This window comes from Salmo salar, chromosome ssa05 (assembly GCF_905237065.1).
Source record: "Salmo salar chromosome ssa05, Ssal_v3.1, whole genome shotgun sequence".
In the NCBI taxonomy this organism is placed as follows: Eukaryota; Metazoa; Chordata; class Actinopteri; order Salmoniformes; family Salmonidae; genus Salmo; species Salmo salar.
Window position 1 is genome coordinate 60,264,665 of NC_059446.1, and position 26,039 is coordinate 60,290,703.

Consider the following 26,039-nt stretch of genomic DNA (forward strand, 5'->3'; position numbering starts at 1 on the left):
GCTTTAAAGGGGCTCGCAAAAGGTCAGAGTTTGTCCCAATCGCCGCGGGGGTGAAGTGTTTGACGCAAATAAGAGGTCAAAAGGGCGTCACCGGACCAGTACCCACAATTCACCACTCAACTAAGCAACAGTTGGTTGAACTTGAGCATAGTGTGTGTGTTGGTTTCCCCTACTGCCTACCCTACTTCACAACAGCAATATTAATTTACCTCAATATTTCAATTTCGTCAATTGAAGCCAAACTATTATAGTAGGGAGACAAAATTGTACCATAAGTAACGATATATGGTAAACCATACATATGAACTGTGTGTTTGTTGTGTGTCAATACATACATATGTTTTGGACAGCACTCATCACCATATTGGTCCTTTTGGAAGTTCAGAGGTCACTGGATTTCCTGGAGTCTGATAAGGCTTAACAAGGGGAGGTAATTTAACCAATTTAATTAGGAAAAAGACAATCCGATCTGGAGTGTTTGTCTTACTCTCTGGTTTCCTGGCAATCGTGTAGAACCTTGTCACTTTGTCTGTGTGTGTGTGTGCGTGGAAAAGAGAGAGAGAAATAGCGGTTACCCATTAACAGCCTGGTTATTTAAGATGACTTTGTCTTGCTTCATTTGATGTTAACCTTCGCTTCACACCGTCCCTTCTTTTTAATCTCTCTCTCTCTCGCTCGCTCCCTCTCTCCCTCCCTCCCTCGCTCTCTCTCTCTCTCTCTCTCTCTCTCTCTCTCTCTCTCTCTCTCTCTCTCTCTCTCTCTCACAGCACTAGTCTTTGTTTGCAGAGTTATCCTCTGAGAGACGGACACAGTTAAGCGGCTATAGGAGTCAGGTGAATGTTTGCTTCTCACCTTTCTTATCGCTTCCCAAGTTTGCCATCTACCCAGAGGGCCTTTGCTCTCCATTTTCTCTCTCCGTCTTTCTCCATTTCTCTCTCACGTTCACTATGATAGGTAAGGATGTTGTTGTGTCCGTAGGCACTGTGTGTAATAAACAGGTGAAAAGATATGTATCGTTGCAGTTGGGCCTTGCATGTTAGCTGACAAGTCTTTTTGAAATGGTGACGTGTTTGTGTTTTCTTCAGCGGTTTGTGTGTGTATACTGGGTATTAGTATGCCATTTTGCTTTGTTAGACCTTCATATCAAAGTATAGCATCTTCCCTCCATTTTCTATTACCATGACCCCTCTCTATGGGTCAAAGGTCACCGGACATGTTCACTACGTCTCCATATCGTCTTTTCTCACTCAGTCGTGACTCCCTCTGTCTCTCCCCCTGCCATGGTTCGTCGTTCATCGCTTCTCTTTCTCTTTCTACCCCCTTCCCTTCCCTCTCCTCTCTGTCATTACAGATACCCTGACCTTCTGAAACCCCCACCCACCCCACTGCTCCCCTGTCTTTCCCCCTGCCCACCCCAGTTCAGGGGCTATCAGAGTCATCACAGTTCTTCTGTCATCATCTTCATTCATCAAAGAGAGAAGAGAGTTAAGAGCCCCCCTTTCAACCAATGGCCTTTCCCCATTCGACATGTCTCCCACCCTCTTGGTTTTCTTCGGCCAATTACCTCTCTGTTCAAGCCTCCTTAGGTTGATCTCCACCAATCATGTCTCTCCATCTATGGCCTGTGTTGGTCTTAGTCTGTCCACCAATGACCTGTTTCACTTCAATATGTCTCTTACCCTTTGAATGCAACCTGCTAACACACATATGTAAAAAATGTTAAAAAAAATATGGTACATACACATGAGAATATGGTGTGTGTGGTGTGTGTGTGTGTGTGTGTGTGTGTGTGTGTGTGTGTGTGTGTGGTTGAGTGCGTGAGAGCAGAACATGTCCCAGTGAAAACATGTCTTCCCTGCACCACAACAGACACAGTGTCTAGAGAGAGAGGGCAGGAGAAGAGCAAAGCGATAAATTAGATGGCCTAATGCGTCATCAAACTGTCACATTGAACTGAACAACAACACACGACTCCATTTTGAAAGAAAGGAAAGAAACCCCAAATTAAGTGCAGGATGTGAAGCGTCGTCTAGTGTTATTCAGCAGATGATGGGTAACAGAAAGTATGTGTGTTTGCGTGCGTGGGTGTTGGTTGGGGTGCGGAAATGTTTATTAGGTGAGAATGAGTTAAACCTAACAAGTTTGGAGTAGCACTCGTGCTTGTTACGGAAATAGCCACAGGAAAGCACATAGTTCCAGCTCACCATTCCAAGTGTATTGACCCAGAACTAGAATTTTGCGTAATTGCGTCAGACGCTCGATTATGTTCAGGGGGGAGACATATTAGAAAAAAACACTTGAACGAGGAGCGGTAGCAGGGCGATAGCTCCACCCCCCTTTCTTTGCAAGCTACGGGCAAGTCTATGGGCCAAATGTCCCCTCTCTTTTCGAAATAGGCGAACACCTGCGAAATCAAGATTTGTCCAAATGATCAGTCTGTCACAGGATCAAAATTCCTTGTTAATCGTCACATTCCCCAGTCTGTTGACAGACACAGCGATACCAGTTATGTTACGTGCGTCTGTCCTCGAGAGATTACCCATCCGGTATGGATGGAAAGGGGTGCTGACAACATCAAAGTGGTGGCTTCATTTCCTGCATGTGCCAACCACGTCTAAGAGCAGCATCAAATTGGGCCCTATGATCAGACCTGCTATAAGCATTCAATATTGTACCCTCTAATACACCCAAGAAAACTCTGACGTGGAAGGATGCACGGAGGGGATCTGATGCCACCTCTCTCTCAGCTTCATCTCCCCTCTTCACTTCACCCCTCAACTTCCTGTGACCGTATCACCTTTCTGAGGGCGTGGGGTCAGAGTTGATCTATTAGCCCCCTGAAACCCCACCCTCTTCCCCAGTTAGCCCCTATCGTGCCTGTAAGGGTTGCCCCGTGCAGGGCATCGTGGGCTGGGGGGCCGAGGGGGCAAGAGAGAGGACAGGGCTGGGACAGCAGCTGTCATCACTCTTCAGCCCCAAATCCATCGCCCCAGGGGGATGGGAGTCCCTTCGATGCCCCCTACTGACCCTCTACTACCCTAGATGAAACCACAGCATATACAAACAACAGGCTGGCACAGGACTTCAGAAAGTCACGTTGGCTGGCTGGTCAACTCACTGGGACACATGTAAACAAACAAAGATACAGAAACATGCACACACACACACACACACACACACACACACACACACACACACACACACACACACACACACACACTACACCCCCCACAACCCCAATACAAACCCCACAATACAGAAAACCTTGGTCCTGTCCCATCATTGGGCTACCGTCCGCTCTCTGATTGGTTGAGACCCCGCCCCTGCCCTGACCTTTGGGTTGTAGTTTAATCTACCCCCGGGGTCAAGGCTGGGTCACCATGACGACGTAATGACTTCCTCCTAATAAAGGTTTGATGTATGGTCGTACTGATAGGCCCCTGCGATGACCACTGTGTCACCCCGATACTAGGTTCCGGAGTCTAATTCCTCTCCAAATACGAGGCCAGGATCCGTTTATCTCAGAAAATGAGAGAGATACACCAACTAAGTTTGTTTCCAGGGTCCATTCAGAAAATGAACTGATATTTCAATTCAAGAATGAAAAAATCCTCATAGAAGATAATTGGAGTTTCAGTTCATGCCCTGATTTGACTGAACTGAAATGGTATTGACCTCAACTTATTTATAAAACTTTATTATTCTTAAGAAAATGATTTGATATGTTTAAAGGCTGACAACATGGAATCATTACACAGAGACAACATGTACCACAACAGCAACATGTGTCCTCTAGAAGGATGTTGATTAACGGTGGACAATTGTGTTTACACCAGACTGCTGTGCCAAAATGGCCTTGAAAGTGTCAGGTTTTATGGTTGGACATTTATTCAACTTGCATAATTGGAAGAATGATTGGTCTACAGACGAACAATCCTGGCAAATAACCTGAGACTGGACACAGAGTAGATGAGCGTGCTTCTCTAAATGGATGGAACAAATTCCCTTTTGGCAGGAATGTAATTCGTTCAGTGTGATAACAACAAAGAATACAGGACCCTTTTCTTTGAACAAAACTGTAGCTCTTGGAAGAGTACCTTTTACTGGAGTGTTCCAACAACCAAGTATTTGTTTGGTCTGTTAACATCATTAAAATGACACTGTTACCGTAAGTTCAACAAAGCATATAGAGGTAGGACATTTCATATTGCACAGCATCTGCTTGTAATGATGAACTCCACCCTTTAGGAGTTTGTCAGGAGTGACACACACACACACACACACACACACACACACACACACACACACACACAGTCAACAGGCATTAGACTGACATTAACACACACATACAGATGCACTTACAGGTGTAGGATCTTAATTTGATCACCCTGTTGCAGGATAACTTGCAATGCAGGAAAGTGTATTTCAGGTTTGAAAAGGCTTCTGAGGTTTGTAAATTCCACTTTGGCATTTCTAACTTGATTTTCCCTCACGTAAAATGCATCAACCCCTATAAAAAATGTCCATGAATTATAATCCACATAATAATTCAAATGTCCTGCTGCTGCAGGATTATTTTCCTGCTGTAGCAATCTGGCTCAAATGAAGATCCTACATCTGTTCACAAAGGTAGGTTACGTCCTTGTCTGGAGTGTGCCGTCATGGTGATAAAGTTGTATCTGTTTTGGTGCTGACTCACTGCACATTATGCCTGTGGCACGAAAGAGGGACACTGGATACTAAAAAGTAATCACTATGGAATCTCCAGAGTGCACGACTCTTTAATGTAGTACTGCACTGGGAGAGGAGGAGAGAGACCGACACAAAGGAAGGATGATGGTGACAGAGAGAATAGAGAGACAAACATACATGTGCAGAGAGTTAGAAGAGACATACATAGAGAGAGAAAGGGCGAGGGATAGAGACGTAGAGATAGATATGTAGAATGATAGAATGAGAGAGGAGGCGAGAGAGAGCTTGTTGCTCTATTGAACATGGAGGGTTGTAGGTGTGCTGCTGTACTGCCTCTGTCCAGTAGATGTCGATACATTGACACCCATGCAGACCAAAATGAAGCCAGCGCAAAACAACTAACTCAATGCAATACAGGAGTCATAGAAGTGGTCACCAAACCTGGTCCTGAAGAACAACAGAATGTCCCTAGTTAGTACAAACAGCAAAGGAGTATAGTGCACACTACACTGCACAGTTGATGGCCTGATCTTGCAGCTGCCCAAATGATGACGAAGTTCTATCAAAGGATCCTCTGGTTCCATGGGCAATGTTAGTTAAATCAGATTAAAAAAAATAGGTCTGGAACATGTTTGAATTTTTATGGTCGCCGATGTCTCTTCCATTGAACTTTCCGCAATCGGCTTTGCAACCGTTGGTAAAGCCTGGTATCACAGCTGTATCGTGTCTTGTAGGATGAAGAGTACAAGAGAACACAAGCTGTGGCCAAAGACAGACTCTAGTGGCAGAAGATTGTTGCAGCTTTATGAGTCACCCGGGGCGAAGAGGACTAAGTATGTAAGGATGAATAGAATAGTGAATGTATGGTGCACAACTTCAAACACCACATTTCTTGCCCACTCATAATAAGGAAGTGAAGTTGATTCATATCGCTGCTTCCCATATGCTTCCAGAAATGTTTATGGCAACATCATAGCAAATGGGTGCATTTAGTGTTATGTCTTTTCAATGAATGAGAGTAGTTTTGTGTCTGTAGGCCTCCGTTATTGTTTTCATGGCTTCAATGTAAATTGACCAATGTAGGTAAATCACGCAAACACACATACACATTGTCCTACTGGTATACGGGAGAACAACGGCAACATCCTCCTCCTCTGTCCCGCAACAATGGCCGCCGTTCTCTCAGTGAGTGGGAACAGAGAGGAGGACAGGTGTCCCTTCCACCAGCTGGACCAGGGACACAGAGAGGGAGAGGAGGAAAAGAGAGAGAAAGGGGACTGGGAGAGAGAGGGAAAGAGGGAGAGAAGGCATCTGTTTCCCGTCTGGGACACATCTGGAGGAAGAACAAACAAAACAGAATGGAGGAGTGGAACCGCACCGGGCCGTGAGGGGAAACGGTAGGAGTACCTGTCACATACACTTCCTGGGGAAAATAATTCTGCTTCCTCTCTCTCTCTCTCTCTCTCTCTCTCTCTCGCTTTCTCTCTGAGTAGGAAAATCACTGCTTGGTTGCTAAGAGACTGTGATGGGTGTGCAGGCTGCAGAGTTATGGTCACACAGTGTTTCAGCCACAGCAGCTCTCATAAACTGCACGCTTTTAGGCTAGTGGCAAGACCCCCACATCTTTTTAGATACCCATATCCAAGGTATAACAAAACACCACCATGTTTTTCAATATCTCTAAGGTCTCCCATATATGAAATGGATGGTTGTGCAAAAATACTTGACTGCAAAAGTGGTTAAATTGAAAGATGTTGTGACACACCCGCTTAACTAAAAAAGTGCAGAATAATGCCTGGCTGGAGGGGGGTGGGCCACATAAACTAATGTAACCCAATATTGCAATCACTGATACTGCAAGAATGTGGAATACAAGCAGTCAATTGTCTGCCCTACATAGAGAAACAAACAACATGAGGATATCTTAAAGCCTCGACGTACACATCACGGACAAACTGAAATGCTCCACCAACACAGACAGCGTGATGAATACATTTGGCTTATCACCGAAAACACTCACAAACTTTTACAGATGCACAATCAAGAGCATCCTGTCGGGCTATTGCTGGAGGGCTACTACCTGCCCTCCAGGACACCTACAGCACCCGATGTCACAGGAAGGCCAAAAAGATCATCAAGGACAACAACCACCCGAGCCACTGCCTGTTCACCCCACTGTCATCCAAGAAGGCGAGGTCAGTACAGGTGCATCAAAGCGGGGACCGAAAGACTGAAAAACAGCTTCTATCTCAAGGCCATCAGACTGTTAAACAGCCATCACTAACATTGAGTGGCTGCTGCCAACATACTGACTCAAATCTTTAGCCACTTCAATAATTCATAATTGGATGTAATAAATGTATCACCAGTCACTTTAAACAATGCCACTTTATTTAATGATTACATACTCTACATTACTCATCTCATATGTACACTGCTCAAAAAAATAAAGGGAACACTAAAATAACACATCCTAGATCTGAATGAATGAAATAATCTTATTAAATACTTTTTTCTTTACATAGTTGAATGTGCTGACAACAAAATTACACAAAAATAATCAATGGAAATCCAATTTATCAACCTATGGAGGTCTGGATTTGGAGTCACACTCAAAATTAAAGTGGAAAACCACACTACAGGCTGATCCAACTTTGATGTAATGTCCTTAAAACAAGTCAAAATGAGGCTCAGTAGTGTGTGTGGCCTCCACGTGCCTGTATGACCTCCCTACAACGCCTGGGCATGCTCCTGATGAGGTGGCGGATGGTCTCCTGAGGGATCTCCTCCCAGACCTGGACTGGGAGGAGACATGATGCGAGACATGATGTCCCAGATGTGCTCAATTGGATTCAGGTCTGGGGAACGGGCGGGCCAGTCCATAGCATCAATGCCTTCCTCTTGCAGGAACTGCTGACACACTCCAGCCACATGAGGTCTAGCATTGTCTTGCATTAGGAGGAACCCAGGGCCAACCGCATCAGCATATGGTCTCACAAGGGGTCTGAGGATCTCATCTCGGTACCTAATGGCAGTCAGGCTACCTCTGGCGAGCACATGGAAGGCTGTGCGGCCCCCCAAAGAAATGCCACCCCACACCATGACTGACCCACCGCCAAACCGGTCATGCTGGAGGATGTTGCAGGCAGCAGAACGTTCTCCACGGCGTCTCCAGACTGTCACGTCTGTCACATGTGCTCAGTGTGAACCTGCTTTCATCTGTGAAGAGCACAGGGCGCCAGTGGCGAATTTGCCAATCTTGGTGTTCTCTGGCAAATGCCAAACGTCCTGCACAGTGTTGGGCTGTAAGCACAACCCCCACCTGTGGACGTCGGGCCCTCATACCACCCTCATGGAGTCTGTTTCTGACCGTTTGAGCAGACACATGCACATTTGTGGCCTGCTGGAGGTCATTTTGCAGGGCTCTGACAGTGCTCCTCCTGCTCCTCCTTGCACAAAGGCGGAGGTAGCGGTCCTGCTGCTGGGTTGTTGCCCTCCTACGGCCTCCTCCACGTCTCCTGATGTACTGGCCTGTCTCCTGGTAGAGCCTCCATGCTCTGGACACTACGCTGACAGACACAGCAAACCTTTTTGCCACAGCTCACATTGATGTGCCATCCTGGATGAGCTGCACTACCTGAGCCACTTGTGTGGGTTGTAGACTCCGTCTCATGCTACCACTAGAGTGAAAGCACCGCCAGCATTCAAAAGTGACCAAAACATCAGCCAGGAAGCATAGGAACTGAGAAGTGGTCTGTGGTCCCCACCTCCAGAACCACTCCTTTATTGGAGGTGTCTTGCTAATTGCCTATAATTTCCACCTGTTGTCTATTCCATTTGCACAACATCATGTGAAATTTATTGTCAATCAGTGTTGCTTCCTAAGTGGACAGTTTGATTTCACAGAAGTGTGATTGACTTGGAGTTACATTGTGTTGTTTAAGTGTTCCCTTTATTTTTTGAGCAGTATATATACTCTACTCTATACCACCTACTGCATCTTGCCTATGCCGCACGGCCATCGCTCATCCATATATTTATATGTTTTCATTCTTATTCATCCCTTTACACTTGTGTGTATAAGGTAGTTGTTGTGAACTTGTTAGATTACTTGTTAGATATTACTGCACTGTCGGAACTAGAAGCACAAGCATTTCGCTACACTCGCATTAACATCTGCTAACCATATGTATGTGACCAATAAAATTTGATTTGATTTGAAGCATTTTGCAAATATAGACCTGTAAACACAGATACAATAGGCAGAAATGATTAAGCTAAACTTACCTCTTTGGTAGCTTTCCAAGTTAAATTTGCTGTCATTCAGTGCTGCATGGTCCTGCCTGACAAAAATGCACACAGGGACACGTTTCTTGATGTTGTGGCTATTGTAATTGGTTTCAGACATCGAAATGTCCTTTTTGGGGTCCAAGGTTCCTGAAAGGATTTTGTATCTTTAGCCCCGAGTCTCGCAATTAAGTCAAAGGAGCAATCACAGATTATCTTTATATTTTGCCTCAAATCCAAAAGGGTGTCCAAAAAAAATATGGCTGCCATAATAACATTAGATGAAGGTTTAATCACCAGTAAATACACTTACAGCATACGAACAATGGGCAATTCCACAAACTATAACAACAAGCATTTCACCACATAAGCACACAGTAGCGTAGCCAAGTTACAGGACATCAACCATAACACAACAGTCAGCTACTCTAGTAGTGTATATATACAGCCCTCTTTTCCCCACTAAAACAAAGCATGTAAGGTTGATTTAAAGTCTTTGTGGTGACCAGGACATGAGTGAATTCTTAAGGGGTGAAGAAACAAGGTAGTCAGTGGTGGTTGTAGTTCTGGGACCTGACCAGCTTGCACAGCTAACTGGTTATTCTGGGCAAGCTGCAGCGACCAAGGTAGTATCCTTCCTGTATGGCTGGCGGGGTATTGTGGCTGTTGGGTGATCAGTTCCCATTTCTACAGTTCGTTATAGGCAGTCAGCTGATGGAGTTTGCATACCAAAGAGACCAATTGACTAACTGGAATGTTATCCCAGCCTAAATGATGCTGGGGATACTCCAGTAATGGAGTGGTTGTCTGTCTGGTTGTGAAGGAAAGTCTGTGAAAGGGGTGTCAGATCTTTCCAATGACTAATTGGCCTGTGGTAGGAGTTTTTTATGTTGAATGTGGCAAAAAAAAGTCCAGCATGTCACATCCTAGTCAGAGTGTAGCTAGGACTATGACTAAGAAGCATTGGTTGTGAGGGACGTAGCACAGCTCCACACACATACGGTGCCTTCGGAAAGTATTCAGAGCCCTTCACCTTTTCCACATTTTGTTACGTTACAGACTTATTTTAAAATGGATTCAATATTTTTTTCCCCCACAGCAATCTACACACAATTCCCCATAATGACAAAGTGAAAACAGGTTTTTACATAAGTATTCAGACCCTTTGCTGTGAGACTCGAAATTGAGCTCAGGTGCATCCTGTTTCCATTGATCATCCTTGAGATGTTTCTACAACTTGATTTCAGTCCACCTGTGGTAAATTAAATTGATTGGACATGATATGGAAAGGCCCACACCTGTCTATATAAGGTCCCACAGTTAACAGTGCATGTCAGGTGTTTTTTTTACCCAATAAATTACTGGGAGGTTATAAATACGGAGTGTGTGACTCTCTTTGTTTTCATAGCTTACAGTTTATTCACTGTTAGTCAGCACATCTACACTAAATCATTTTCTTTTGGTGTCCGCCAGCTCATGCTTTTTATTAGAGCAAAAACCAAGCCATGAGGTCGAAGGAATTGTCCTTAGAGCTCTGAGACAGGATTGTGTCGAGGCACAGATCTGGGAAAGGGTACCAAAAAATGTCTGTAGCATTGAAGGTCCCCAAGAACACAGTGACCTCCATCATTCTTAAATGGAAGAAGTTTGGAACCACCAAGACTTCCTAGAGCTGGCCGTCCGGCCAAACTGAGCAATCGGGGGAGAAGGACCTTGGTCAGGGAGGTGACCAAGAACCAGGTGGTCACTCTGACAGAGCTCCAGAGTTCCTCTGTGGATATGGAAGAACCTTCTAGAAGGACAACCGTCTCTGTAGCACTACACCAATCAGACCTTTATTGTGGAGTGGCCAGACGGAAGCCACTCCTCAGTAAAAGTCACATGACAGCCCGCTTGGAGTTTGCCAAAAGGCACCTAAAGGACTCTCAGACCATGAGAAACAAAATTCTCCGAAATCTGATGAAACCAAGATTGAACTCTTTGGCCTGAATGCCAAGCGTCACATCTGGGGGAAACCAGGCAACGCTCATCACCGTGCCAGTACCATTCTTATGGTGAAGCACAGTGATGACAGCGTCATGCTGTGGGGATGTTTTTCAGCGTCAGGGACTGGGAGACTAGTCAGGATCGAGGGAAAGATGAACGGAGCAAAGTACAGAGAGATCCTTGATAAAAACCTGCTCTCAGGACCTCAGACTGGGGTGAAGGTTCACCTTCCAAAGGACAACCTCCCTAAGCACACAGCCAAGACAACAGGAAAAGTCTCTGAATGTCCTTGAGTGGCCCAGCCAGAGCCTGGACTTGAACCTGATCCAACATCCTTGGAGAGACCTGAAAATAGCTGTGCAGCGACACTCCCCATCCAACCTAACAGAGTTTGAGAGTATCTGCAGAGAAGAATAGGAGAAACTCCCCAAATACAGGTGTGCCAAGCTTGTAGCATAATACCCCAAAAGACCGAGGCTGTAATCGCTGTCAAAGGTGCTTCAACAAAGCACAGAGTAAAGGGTCTTAATGCAATATTTCATGATTTACTTTTTTATATACATTTGCAAACATTTAAAAAAAAAAATGTTTTTGCTTTGTCATTATGGGGTATTGTGTGTAGATTGATGAGGGACAAAAACAATTTTATCAATTTTAGAATAAGGCTGTAGCGTAACAAAATGTGAAAAAAGTCAAGGTGTCTAAATACTTTCCAAATGTACTGTATACTGTACATTTGAAGATGATCCCTGGGCTTTGATGGACAGTAAAAGGGTTGCAGAGCTGATCAAGCATGGTGCACAAAGATCACTATCTCACAGTCAATCCCCAGCCATCATAAACGATCACATGCAGCAAGTTTTACAATCCTAAGGTGCCTCTTGTTTGCCATACTGTAAATGGCATATGTTCTTCTCGGGATGTTGGCATTACTGCAGTTTTCCAGACCAATGCATGAGTCACCCCAGCATGAAAGCTCATTCTTCACATGTGAGTCCAGTTCAGGTGTCACATGGGCTGGCCAGGCCTGGTTGGTAGCCAAATAGGTACACTACCGGTCAAAAGTTTTAGAACACCTACTCATTCAAGGGTTTTACTTTATTTTAACTATTTTCTACGTTGTAGAATAATAGTGAAGACAACAAAACTATTAAATAACACATATGGAATCATGTAGTAACCAAAAAAGTGTTAAACAAATCAAATACATTTTATATTTTAGATTCTTCAAATAGCCACCATTTGCCTTGTTGACAGCTTTGCACACTGTTGGCATTCTCTCAACCAGCTTCACATAGAATGCTTTCCCAACAGTCTTGTTGGCTGCTTTTCCTTCACTCTGCAGTCTGACTCAACCCAAACCAGCTCAATTTGGTTGAGGTCGGGAGATTGTGGAGGCCAGGTCACCTGATGCAACACTCCATCATTCTCCTTCTTGGTAAAATATCGGCGGTTGAAACCAAAAATGTCCAATTTGGACTCCAGACCAAAGGACAAATTTCCACCAGTCTAATGTCCATTGCTCATGTTTCTTGGCCCAATCAATTCTCTTATTATTATTGGTGTCCTTTAGTAGTGGTTTCTTTGCAGCAATTCAACCATGAAGGCCTGATTCATGCAGACTCTTCTAAACAGTTAGTGTTGAGATGTGTCTGTTACTTGAACTCTGTGAAGCATTTATTTGGTCTGAAATTTCTGAGGCTGGTAACTCTAATGAACATATCCTCTGCAGCAGAGGTAACTCTGGGTTTTCCTTTCCTGTGGCGGTCCTCATGAGAGCCTGTTTCATCATAGAGCTTGATGGTTTTTGCGACTGCACTTGAAGAAACTTTAAAAGTTCTTGAAACTTTCCATTTTGACTGACCTTCATGTCTTAAAGTAACGGTGGACTGTCATTTCTCTTTGCTTATTTGAGCTGTTCTTGAGCTGTCTTTTACCAAATAGGGCTATCTTCGTATACCTCCCTACCTTGTCACAACACAACTGATTGGCTCAAACGCCTTAAGAAGGAAAGAAATTCCACAAATTCACTTTTAAGAAGGCACACCTGTTAATTGAAATGCATTGCAGGTGACTACCTCATGAAGCTGGTTGAGAGAATGCCAAGAGTGTGCAAAGCTGTCATCAAGCCAAAGGGTGGCTATTTGAAGAATCTCAAATATAAAATATATTTTGATTTGTTTAACACTTTTTTGGTTACTACGTGATTCCATATGTGTTATTCCATAGTTTTGATGTCTTCACTATTATTCTACAATGTAGAAAATAGTTAAAAACAAAGAAAAACTCTTGAATGAGTAGGTGTTCTAAAACCTTTGACCGGTAGTGTACATATGAGGACAATGCACTCCAGCAATTTCAAGATGGCATTTTGGCTGTTGACGAGTGGCAGTCCAGTTCCAGTTCCAGTCTCTCTGTCTCTAGTAACTGCCTGAGGAGAGGACTGATGGTGGAGTTGCCTATCAAGGGAGATTTGGGAGGGCATTGACATTGGAGAGGTGAAATTCCTATGACATATGAAGGCCCAATAAGTTAATGGCCTTTCTTGTCAATGAGTGTCAGGTTGTGTTGGTTCATTGTAGTGAACATCTGCCTTATGTGCTTGTCATGTTTGTTTGTGTCCTCCCCATGCACCATAACTGTCACCAAGTCAACGTATATGGCAACTCCAGGACAGACAGCCAGCACGGTGGACATGATTGTCTGGAAGAAGCAATGTGCCTGCTCAACCCAAATAGGATAAGAGTGCAACGGAACATCCCAATGTGCATCACAAATCCAGTGAGCCAGCAGAAGGTCATGTTGGATTCAGACAGACGTATTGGACAACCAATAAATCAAAGCTCACTTCTAAATGATAAGGAGGTGACTTAAGAACCCAATCCTGAAAGGGCAAGTTACACCACAGCGGGGGCAAGTAGTAGTGCTTGTGAGAAAGTGTCAGAGTCCAGGGTTGGATTCTCTTTCCTTTCGTTGGAGCCTCCCAGTTGCCTCATTGATCCTCAAAGAGGCTTGTGACTTGGTATACTTAGTGTTGCAATGCCAAGCAGTCTGCTGCCTTTTCATATATCCAGACAAAGGTGTTTGAGTGTATATGGTGAGCATATTGTGTACATGTCTTAAGTACAGTACACAAATCTGAAAAATGTCTAATTTAAAACATGTACATATACAGGTGATTAAACCATAATTTAATAGTAATGTGGCAGCCATATTGGATTTTGGACTCCATATTTGATTTGGAGTCAAATCTGGGAGGGGGGGGGGGGTAATGTAATTGCAAGAGTAGGGGCTAGAGATACAAATACCTAAGCTCATGTAACCCTAAATCACAAGCTCTGATATTGCACAAATTTGGAATAAAAGTAGTTTATTAAGTTTAGGGGTTGTTTGCCTTGGAGCAAGTTACAATAGCCACAACATTAAAATACATGTGTTACTGTATGTATTTTTGTCAGGCAGGACCATACAGCACTGAATGAGAGCAAATTTGACTTGGAAAGTAGTCTATTGAACAGCTACCAAAAAGTGATGGATGTGTGTCACAATTTCTATCAATTTAACCACTTTTGCAGGAAAAATATTTGTATACAGCCATGCATTTCATATATGGAAGACCTTAGACATATGGAAGAACATGGTTGTGCTTTGTTATACCTCAGGTAGGGGTATCTCAGAAACGAAAGCCCTGTTTGAGGATTGGCCACTATTAGTGAGCATGTGTGAGCATGTGGTCTTCCCTGTGGCTCAGTTGGTAGAGCATGGTGTTTGCAACGCCAGCATGGTGTGTGCAACGCCAGGGTTGTGGGTTCGATTCCCACGGGGGGGCCAGTACAACAAAAAAAAAAATGCATGAAATGAAACGTATGCATTCACTACTGTAAGTCGCTCTGGATAAGAGTGTCTGCTAAATGACTAATGCGTGTGTGTGACTCATATATTTTAGCTTTTATAACGGCGAAGATGAATGTTTGATGAGGGTGGGTGGAGTTCAAGGACCAATTGAAAGAAAGCATAATCGATAAAGAAAGAGAGAATAAGTGAGAGAGAGCGAGAGAGAGATGAAATTGGCCAGAAAATCACAGTCAGGTATTGCAGTTATGGATTTGCGAATGAGAGAGCTGGAGATGGAGAGACAGGTAGAGAGAACAAGCCAGCTAGAGAGGGAGGAGGAGAAAGAAAGGTGGACAGAGATTAGACAAAAGGAGAAGGCAAAAGTGGACAAAGAGGGACGGAGAGAGAGATGGAAAAGAGAGGAGGGGGAGTGGAGGATTTCCTGATTTGTTTGTTCCTCTCACACACTTTTCTTCCTGGCCGGCTGTATTTAGACTTCCTCTTCCACTGGGGCTATTCTGAGACACCTCACTCACTGCTGTTGTTCCCCAGACAGCTCTGATTACCCCTCAGCATACTGGGCTGGTGTGTGAGTATGTGTGTGTGCATGCGTACGTGCTTGTGTGCTTGTGAGTGTGTTTGAGTTTGAGCGACCGGGTGAGTATTTAGAAGTGTGAGTGCTGTGACAGAATTGAGTGGGAGGATTATGCCCCCCAAACTCATTAGCGGATAATGACCTTTTTCATTCATGTGTGTGTGAATGAAAGAAAGAAAGAAAGAAAGAAGGACAAAAAGAAAGAAGAGAGGACATCAAGAGAATGGCAGCAGGTGCGATCAAAAACAATACCCACATCACAGGTGCCACAAAACAGCGGATCTTTGAGTTTTGGGATCCCAGCATGGCTCTAGTCTCTGTGTGGAAAATGAGGAGGCCAATGCTGAACACACAGGTGCAGAGGCCTGAGAAACAGCCCATTGACTAATACACACGAGGCACTGAGGCACAATCATAGGATGTGCTATGCTCTGAGAGGCTGTTAGCGCTCTCTCTTTCACACACACACACACACACACACACACACACACACACACACACACACACACACACACACACACACACACACACACACACACACACACACACACACACACACACACACACACACACACACACACACACACACACAGTCTTGATTAACAAGGTTTGCACAAGTGCCTTTCTCCTACTGTGTTTTCTCCAATTGTGTTTGTGTGCATGCGTGTGTGCGTGCTTACAACAGACCTGCAGTGGGAACCCCCATCTGGAACCTTCTACCCTCTCTTCCTGTTTACCACGATTGCCTACGTACGGATCTGAAGCCCCTGTCCCCCTTAACAACAACACCCTTCCTCTCCAGTCAGTCTATGTCCTTTATGTAAGTGCTTCCCAAGCCATTTTGCATTGTGATCCACCTTTTAGCATTGTGGTCCACCATTTAGCATTGTGGTCCACCTAAAGCCTATTGAATTTATGTGACCCGCCAAACAGTTCCAATGTGGTCCATTTTGAATAGCACTGAAAACACGAGTTAAATGCAGAATGTCTAATACTTCAATGTGATTGATCGAACCATTAGTTGAAAAGAAGCCAAAATAAACAAGTCCAAACATGTAGCTGTCTAGGGATTGAGCTGGTCTAAAGCAGAAGTCGGTATAGTTGTTGATAGAGCTGCTGCTTTGATGACACTAACATTTCCCCGTGTCAGACTTCTGCTTTGAAAGACTGGGAGCTCTCTAATCGGCACACTGAGTCACTGTGTTCCTCAATCTAAAGCAGGGAAGAATAGACAGGAAAGGTCAAGAATACTTTGCTCCTAAAGTCTGAAATAGTCAAATATAGTGGAGGAGACATATTTGCATATTATTAGTCTGATATAACCTCCTCTCCTTGTTTCCTTTCCTTCCAGAATGCAGATCAATAAGGACTACTAAATAATTGTGCTCACCAAGGAGAAAAGGAAAAGAAGCCATTCAAGACGAATGGGACACAGTTTTTAACCTGTTGAGGAGAGAATGGCTAAGAAAGAAACCATTTTCGAATATTGGGACCAGGGTTGTTGAGTTTTTATATGTGTGCACCAAAACTACCCTGGGTTTGTCCATGCAGCAGACAGAGGGGAGAAAGCAGACAGAGGGGAGAAAGCAGACAGACACAAACAGATGTTCATGTTAACGATCCTTTTCAGCATTTCTGTCTGCCGCTTAAATAGCGTGAAAGAAGAATCATCATGTCAAAAAGGGAAAAATGATCTCCTTACCACGTCTGGACCATTAAACTGGGTCTAAAAATGTTTGTGGTTTGAAAAATGAAAGTTAAACCAGGCCTCTAAGCCAACCTCGCATGGTATGTCACACAAACATTCACACATAAAGTAGTTATTTTCACCCTTTTCTGCAAACTCACTCACTGATCCGCTTGCTGTGGGTACAAGTTACCCAGGCACAAATCTAGCTGTTAACCATTGGAGGGGAAACCACAAAACTGAACTTAGATCAGTGTCTAGGTGCAACTTCATTTTACTTCGACTGGGCTCAGGAGGGGGTTTGGTTGAGCTGTCAGAGGGCCGGATTAGCTCTTTACAATCGTACCCATACGAGTGTAAAGTGGCAGACTTGGGCACAGATAAGCGCCTAAATTGGAATGTGCTGGCTATACATTAACATGATATAAATGACGTCACAGCTCAGGCTCTGCGCTTCAAAGCGCTTTATGGGTTTTGACTGACAGATGTTCTGAACTTGAGCACTGCATGCGACAAAAAGTTGCCCCAATTCCTCCCGTTAATTGGGAAACTTCTGCTAATTTTGTCTGGGTGAGGGAAATGCTGTAAATTAAGAGGACTTGATGTCCTCTACCGTTCAAAAGTTTGGGGTCACTTAGAAATGTCCTTGTTTTTGAAAGAAAAGCACAAAGGGGCCCATTATCAGCAACCATCACTCCTGTGTTCCAATGGCACATTGTGTTGGCTGATCTAAGTTTATCATTTTAAAAGGCTAATTGATCATTAGAAAACCCTTTTGCAATTATGTTAGCACAGCTGAAACTGTTGTTCTGATTAAAGAAGCAATAAAACCGGCCTTCTTTAGACTAGTTGAGTATCTGGAGCATCAGCATTTGTGGGTTGGATTACGGGCTCAAAATGGCCAGAAACAAATAACTTTCTACTGAAACTCGTCAGTCTATTCTTGTTCTGAGAAATTAAGGCTATTCCATGCGAGAAATTGCCAAGAAACTGAAGATCTTGTACAACGTTGTGTACTACTCCCTTCACAGAACAGAGCAAACTGGCTCTAACCAGAATAGAAAGAGGAGTGGGAGGCCCTGGTGCACAACTGAGCAAGAGGACAAGTACATTAGAGTATCTAGTTTGAGAAACTGTCACGCCCTGACCATAGAGAGCCCTTGTTTCTCTATGGTGTAGTAGGTCAGGGCGTGACTAGGGGGTAGTCTAGTTTAATATTTCTATGTTGTGTTCTAGTTTATATTTTCTATGTTGGTGTTTTGTATGATTCCCAATTAGAGGCAGCTGTGTTCTCCAGGTGAAGTAGTTTTGGACATGGGAAGAAGTGATGGGTGGATGCGAGATCCTTCCTTGGCGGCAGACGGAAGGTAATGATGGAGGACGGCGATGACGCCGGCGTTCTTCGCAGCCACAGAAAGCCCAAGGACAACCCCATTATTTTATTTTTTTGGGGGGGGGGGTGCACAAGGCGTGGCCGGTCGAGCCGAGGAGAGTGCCAGAGCCCAAATGGCAAACTCTGGAGGACCACGGCCACAGAAACCCCAAGATTGTTTTGGGGGGGGGGGCACATGGAGCTGGCGGCTGAGCAGAGGGAAGAGCCAGAGACCGTCAGGGAGGCGATAGAGAGGTGGTCGGTCGACCCAAGGAGAGTACCAGAGCCCACCTGGGATTCGATGGAACACTGTGAGGAGGGATACCGGAGTATGGAGTTGGCTAGGAGTATGCAGCAGCGCAGGCGGGCTGAAGATCGGGTCATCAGTCCGGTGCCATCTGTGCCGGCTCCATGCACCAGATGGGATTTGCACTCGCCCTGAAGAGCCAGAGACCGTCAGGGAGGCAATGGGGAAGTTGGGAGAGAGAGAGATGAGAGAGATGTTGTGCAAGTGTGTTCTGCTCAACATCCGACCAGAGGATCCGGATAGCAGTCTGGTGCAACCTGTGCCGGCCCCACGCATCAGGCCTCCAGTGTGCCTCTCCAGTCCGGTACGTCCGGTGCCTGGTCCTCACACTCGCCCTGAAGTGCGTGTTCCCAGTCCGGTACGTCCTGTGCCTGGTCCTCGCACTCGCCCTGAAGTGTGTGTCACCAGTCCGGTACCACCTGTGCCGGCTCCATCTACTAGACCTTCAGTGTGCCTTCCCAGTCCGGTACGTCCTGTGCCTGCTCGTCGCACTCGCCCTGAAGTGCGTGTCCCTAGTCCAGTACATCCTGTGCCTGCTCCTCGCACTCGCCTTGAAGTGCATGTCCCCAGTCCAGTACGTCCTGTGCCTGCTCCTCGCACTTGCCCTGAAGTGGGTGTCACCAGTCCGGTGCCACCTGTACCGGCTCCACGCACTCGGCCTCCAGTGCGCATTCACAGTCCAGAGCTTCCGGCAACGTTTCACAGTCCAGAGCTTCCGGTGACGGTTCACAGTCCAGAGCTTCCGGCGACGGACCCCAGCCCAGAGCTTCCGACGACGGTCCACAGTCCGGAACCTCCTGCGACGGTCCACAGTCCGGAACCTCCTGCGACGGTCCACAGTGCGGAACCTCCTGCGACGGTCCACAGTGCGGAACCTCCAGCGACGGTCCACGGTCTGGAACCTCCAGCGACGGTCAACGGTCCGGAACCTCCAGCTCCATGGCTGGAGCCTTCCCCGTCCCCTGCGCCGATGCCCAGTCCAAGCACAGCGTCCACTCCAGCTCCAAGGCCAGAGTCTTCTTCTGCGCCGATGTCCAGGCACGGCGTCCAGTCCAGCTCCAGGGCAGGAGCCTTCCTATGCGCCGGTAGCCAGTCCAGGCACGACGTCCGGTCCAGCTCCATGGCTGGAGCCTTCTTCTGCGCTGATGCCCAGTCCAGGCACGGAGTCCAACCCAGCTCCAGGGCCAATTAGAAGCAGCTGGTAATTGTTGTCTCTAATTGGGGATCATATTTAAGTAGCTATTTTTCCCACCTGTGTTTGTGAGATATTGTTTTGTGTTTGTACCTGTGCATCACGTAGTCACGTTTAGTTGTTCGTTTATTTGATTTATTTGTTTTTGCTTGAAGTTTCACTTTGGAATAAAGATGTGGAACTCTACACACGCTGCGCCTTGGTCCCGTTCTTACAACAACCGTGACAGAAACAGACGCCTCGCAAGTCCTCAACTGGCAGCTTCATTAAATAATACCCGCAAAACACCAGTCTCAACATCAACAGTGAAGAGGTGACTCTGGGATGCTGGCCTTCTAGGCAGAGTTCCTCTGTCCAGTGTCTGTGTTCTTTAGCCCATCTTAATCTTTTCTTTTTATTGGCCAGTCTGAGATATGGCTTTTTCTTTGCAACTCTGCCTAGAAGGCCAGCATCCCGGAGTCGCCTCTTCACTGTTGACGTGTAGACTGGTGTTTTGCGGGTACTACCACTTTGACAACTATGAGCCCAAATGTGCAGTTCACATTTCCATATCATAAAACTCATGTCCTATACGGTGTCTATGTTTATGAACCCAATGTTAGATGTGCAAGATGACATGGCGTTATACCCTGGGTTATTCTGAACAGAAGGAGCCTATATGTTTGTCTATTGTGAAGAAAATCTGGCGCGGAACACTCATATGAATGCATGACTCCTTTCTTTGCGCACCAAAATGACAATCTGTTACTCTGAATTGCCCTGTGAAAGCCTAACACCGTAAGATCATATTTTATAACAGCTATTCATGTTGGCAATTAACAAGCTTTTAAATGATGTCCACCTGAGCCAGATTGGGATTTATAATGGACCATTTTGGATTGTGTAAACAACAACAGTAATTGTGTGATGGCGGAGATGCAGGGCTGTGTTCCAAACAAAGTGCTCTTGCTCTAGTTCCTCAATGGCACAGCTTGAAGAGCTCAAAAAGTAACTTATAGTTGAAGACTCTTCCTTAAAAGGGTAATGAAACTACTTCGGAACTGGGTATACTTTGGAAAGGTCAAGCCCTTTTTTTCTCTTATGTTGCACCTACCCCACATTTTCCAGGAATCATGTTAATCATGTTACTGAATGTTTCCAGAGAATTTTCAGATTTCGTTATCAACAAATGCAGCGAAAAGTGCAGTAAATGTAAATGTACATAAAATCAACAGAGTAAAGTTCAGATTCAGTCTTTTGTCAGGTGAACTGTTGTGTCCTCAACTTTGGTCTAAACATTTTCCCATAATCTCCAAACTGTTTCCATTCAATTGCTACCATGCTTATGCATTTCATATTTCTTCTGTAATAAACATTTCAATTTAGCCCTATCCATATAGGCCAATTCCCACAAGTTTAAAGAGTTAAGTCAAAATACCCAGTTTCTTATTCGTTGAAAGAGACTTGTCAGTCGTCAGTAGCCACGGAGACAGTAATTACTGTTCTGGAGGTCTGTGTTTCTGCAGGATCCTCCAGCGACAAAACAAAAAACCACAACAGAAACTTCTCTCCTGTTTGCTTCCTCCTGTGATGTTATTTATAGGCCTGTTTATTAGACAGAGAGCATGTGTGTGTGTGTGTGTGTGTGTGTGTGTGTGTGTGTGTGTGTGTGTGTGTGTGTGTGTGTGTGTGTGTGTGTGTGTGTGTGTGTGTGTGTGTGTGTGTGTGTGTGTGTGTGTGTGTGTGTGAGAGAGAGAGAGGGAGAGAGAGAGAGAGAGAGAGAAAGAGAGAAAACAGAGGGAAAGAGAAAGACAGAGATGGTGAGAGGTACAAAGCTAGAAAAGAGGACAATACAATATTCACAATGAGCTTACAGGCCTGACCTGAGTTACAGTTTGTGTATTATCATCAAGTTCCAGTAATGATTGTGAAAGTTGGTACACACACACACCCTGATATCGTACACACACACACACAGGGCGAGTCAAAAGACTTGATTAACGAGTGTGGCCGGACACAGAGAGCACACTCAATTACCTCTGGTCAGGTCACGATATCTCTGTTTGGGAAACATGCTGTAATTACCGTCATCAGCGATGTGTGTGTGTGTGTGTGTGTGTGTGTGTGTGTGTGTGTGTGTGTGTGGTTGGTTCTTCTATCCTTGTCGGGACGTAAAATCCCCCAAATTCCTCACAAGGATAGTAAAACATGTGGACAAAGGCTATTTAAGCTTAGGGGTTAGGTTAAGGGTTTGGGGTTAATTTTAAGTTCAGGGTTTGGGTTAGGGGTTAGTTTTAAGTTCAGGGTTTGGGTTAGGAGTTAGTTTTAGGTTCAGGGTTTGGGTTAGGGGTTAGTTTTAGGTTCAGGGTTTGGGTTCTGAGTTAGTTTTAGGTTCAGGGTTTGGGTTAAGGGTTAGTTTTAGGTTCAGGGTTTGGGTTCTGAGTTAGTTTTAGGTTCAGGGTTTGGGTTAAGGGTTAGTTTTAGGTTCAGGGTTTGGGTTCTGAGTTAGTTTTAGGTTCAGGGTTTGGGTTAAGGGTTAGTTTTAGGTTCAGGGTTTGGGTTAAGGGTTAGTTTTAGGTTCAGGGTTTGGGTTAAGGGTTAGTTTTAGGTTCAGGGTTTGGGTTAAGGGTTAGTTTTAGGTTCAGGGTTTGGGTTCTGAGTTAGTTTTAGGTTCAGGGTTTGGGTTAGGGTTACAGATTAAGGTTAGGGTTAATGTTATGGTAAGAGTTAGGGGTAGGGGTAAGGGAAAATAGGATTTTGAATGGAAATACATTTTAGGTCCCCATGAGGATAGAAGAACATACCGTGTGTGTGTGTGTGTGTGTGTGTGTGTGTGTGTGTGTGTGTGTGTGTGTGTGTGTGTGTGTGTGTGTGTGTGTGTGTGTGTGTGTGTGTGTGTGTGTGTGTGTGTGTGTGTGTGTGTGTGTGTGTGTGTGTGTGTGTGTGTGTGTGTGTGTGTGTGTGTGTGTGTGTGTGTGTGTGTGTGTGTGTGTGTGTGTGTGTGTTTGAGGTTATTCTTCACAAGGCAGTTGTCTGTTAATGCAATTCACTCTGTGACGTTGTCAACCACAGCATTTGACCATACGACACCATGTTTAATGTCTAACACATGCTTAAACTACTCACAGGGAGAGCTACTACTGTATGGTCAGATAGGATACATTGTTCTTGATTACCTCCGATCCTAACCTTAGACATGGATATGTGTCACAGTCATAATCCATATGGTGCATGTGTTTCATAGCAACATAACACTGGAGGACTGGGAGGACTGGGAGAGGACTGAGCTAATGGCCACAGGGCTAGGTCTTTAAGCCAGGGGCTTGAGTTCTGGTCACTGTAGGGAGGAGAAGCTTGTCTGTGGGCATGGGAAGGTCTATGTGGTGGGTGAGTGTCCAGGGTGTGGTGATCAGGATATATTTGGAACTTAGGTGAGTGTATGGCAGTGTTATGATGCCTTATGATGACCAGCTTGGTAACCTGTGTGTGCGTGTGCGTGTATGTGTCGTGCATGTGAGCGTTCGTGTTAATTTGTCCCTCTTTGGCTTATTTTGGTTGTTCAAGGCTAGCGAGAGATCCAGGTGCCTTCATTCAAAACAGTGGTTTCATTCATAAAGAGAAAGGGAGCCAGGGTGAGAGAAGTAGGAAGGATGTGGAAGGGGGAAAGGGATACAATGTATTGCCGCTCCGCAACCTTCATCACCCGGATTTCTCACACTTTTCATTAAAGAGCAGGTTTGGAAAATATATCTTCACCACACACCATATTTCAGAGTAAATACATAAGCATAACAATATACTGAGGCATGTATGTTGATATAGATAGTTCAGCTGACAACACAGTAATGTACCTAGGTGCAAACATGAACAAACAATTTGACGTTTGAGTTCAATCTATTGACATAAAATAACATGAGTTGAAGACTTTCATTTCAATTGACCCTATCAAATGCTTTCTTATTAGCCCCTCTCTCTGCTTCCCCATCTTTATCCCCTATCTTTCTTCATCTTCCTCTCTCTCTCTCTCCCTCTTCATCCTATTTCCCATATGGAGCATGGATTCCACTTTTATGCCCTCCTGTCACAGACGTCCGACTCATCTGAGAGACATGTATTGTATAAATGGTGAAGGGAATACCTTCAGTATGTTCTGTACACGTATGCTGCCAACCCAAGTGGGTTTTATGTGTACGTCAGTGGAGGCTGCTGAGGGGAGAATGGCTCGTAATAATGGCTGGAATGGAGTCAATGGATTGGAATGGTTTCCATGTGGTTAATAAGATTCCATTGACTCCATTCCAGTCATTATTATGAGCCGTCCTCCCCTCAGCAGCCTCCACTGTCATACATGTATCTGTGTACATGACGCTCTGTGCATAACAGACTTCCATTACCAAATACTTCATGATTGTGAGTGTGCGTGTCAGTGACAAAGTCAGACATAGATGTTGACGCACTGTATAAAACACACAAACACACTTCTATTAACAAATAACCCAGATGTGAGTAAGACAGTCAGGCAGACGGACAATACATTCACCCATGGGCTACAGACATAAACATGTTATTCCCCAGATCTGATTACATATACAATTGAAGTCGGAAGTTTACATACACCATAGCCAAATACATTTAAGCTCAGTTTTTCACAATTCCTGACATTTAATCCTAGAAAAATGCCCTGTCTTAGGTCAGTTAGGATCACCACTTTATTTTAAGAATAATATCTTTCATCACATTCCCAGTTGGTCAGAAGTTTACATACACTCAAGTAGCATTGCCTTTAAATTGTTTAACTTGGGTCAAACGTTTCGGGTAGCCTTCCACAAGCTTCCCACAATAAGTTGGGTGAATTTTGGCCCATTCCTCCTGACAGAGCTGGTGTAACTGAGTCAGGTTTGTAGGCCTCCTTGCTTGCACATGCTTTTTCAGTTCTGCCCACAAATTTTCTTTGTGATGGCCACTCCAATACCTTGACTTTGTTGTCCTTAAGCCATTTTGCCACAACTTTGGAAGTATGCTTGGGGTCATTGTCCATTTGGAAGACCCATTTGCGACCAAGCTTTAACTTCCTGACTGATGTTTTGAGATGTTGCTTCAATATATCCACATAATTTTCCTACCTCATGATGCCATTTATTTTGTGAAGTGCACCAGTCCCTCCTGCAGCAAAGCACCCCCACAACATGAGGCTGCCACCCCCGTGCTTCACAGTTGGGATGGTGTTCTTTGGCTTGCAAGCCTCCCCCTTTTTCCTCCAAACATAACGATGGTCATTATGGCCAAACAGTTATATTTTTATTTCATCAGACCAGAGGACATTTCTCCAAAAAGTATGATCTTTGTCCCCATGAGCAGTTGCAAACCGTAGTCTGGCTTTTTTATGGCGGTATTGGGGCAGTGGCTTCTTCCTTGCTGAGCTGCCTTTCAGGTTATGTCGACATAGGACTTGTTTTACTGTTTTACTTTTGTACCTGTTTCCTCCAGCATCTTCACACGGTCCTTTGCTGTTGTTCTGGGATTGATTTGCACTTTTCGCACCAAAGTATGTTCATCTCCAGGAGACAAAACGTCTCTCCTTCCTGAGTGGTATGACGGCTGTTTGGTCCCATGGTGTTTATACTTGCGTACTATTGTTTGTACAGATGAATGTGGTACCTTCAGGCATTTGGAAATTGCTCCCAAGGATGAACCAGACTTGTTGGAGGTCTACAATTTTTTTCTGAGGTCTTGGCTGATTTCTTTTGATTTTCCCATGATGGCAAGCAAAGAGGCACTGGGTTTGAAGGTAGGCCTTGAAATACATCCACAGGTACATCTCCAATTGACTCAAATTATGTCAATTAGCCTATCAGAAGCTTCTAAAGCCATGACATCATTTTCTGGAATTTTCCAAGCTGTTTAAAGGCACAGTCAACTTAGTGTATGTAAACTTCTGACACACTGGAATTGTGATACAGTGAATGATAAGTGAAATAATCTGTCTGTAAACAATTGTTGGAAAAATGACTTGTGTCATGCAAAGTAGATGTCTTAACCAACTTGCCCAAACTATAGTTTGTTAACAAGAAATGTGTGGAGTGGTTGAAAAACGAGTTTTAATGACCT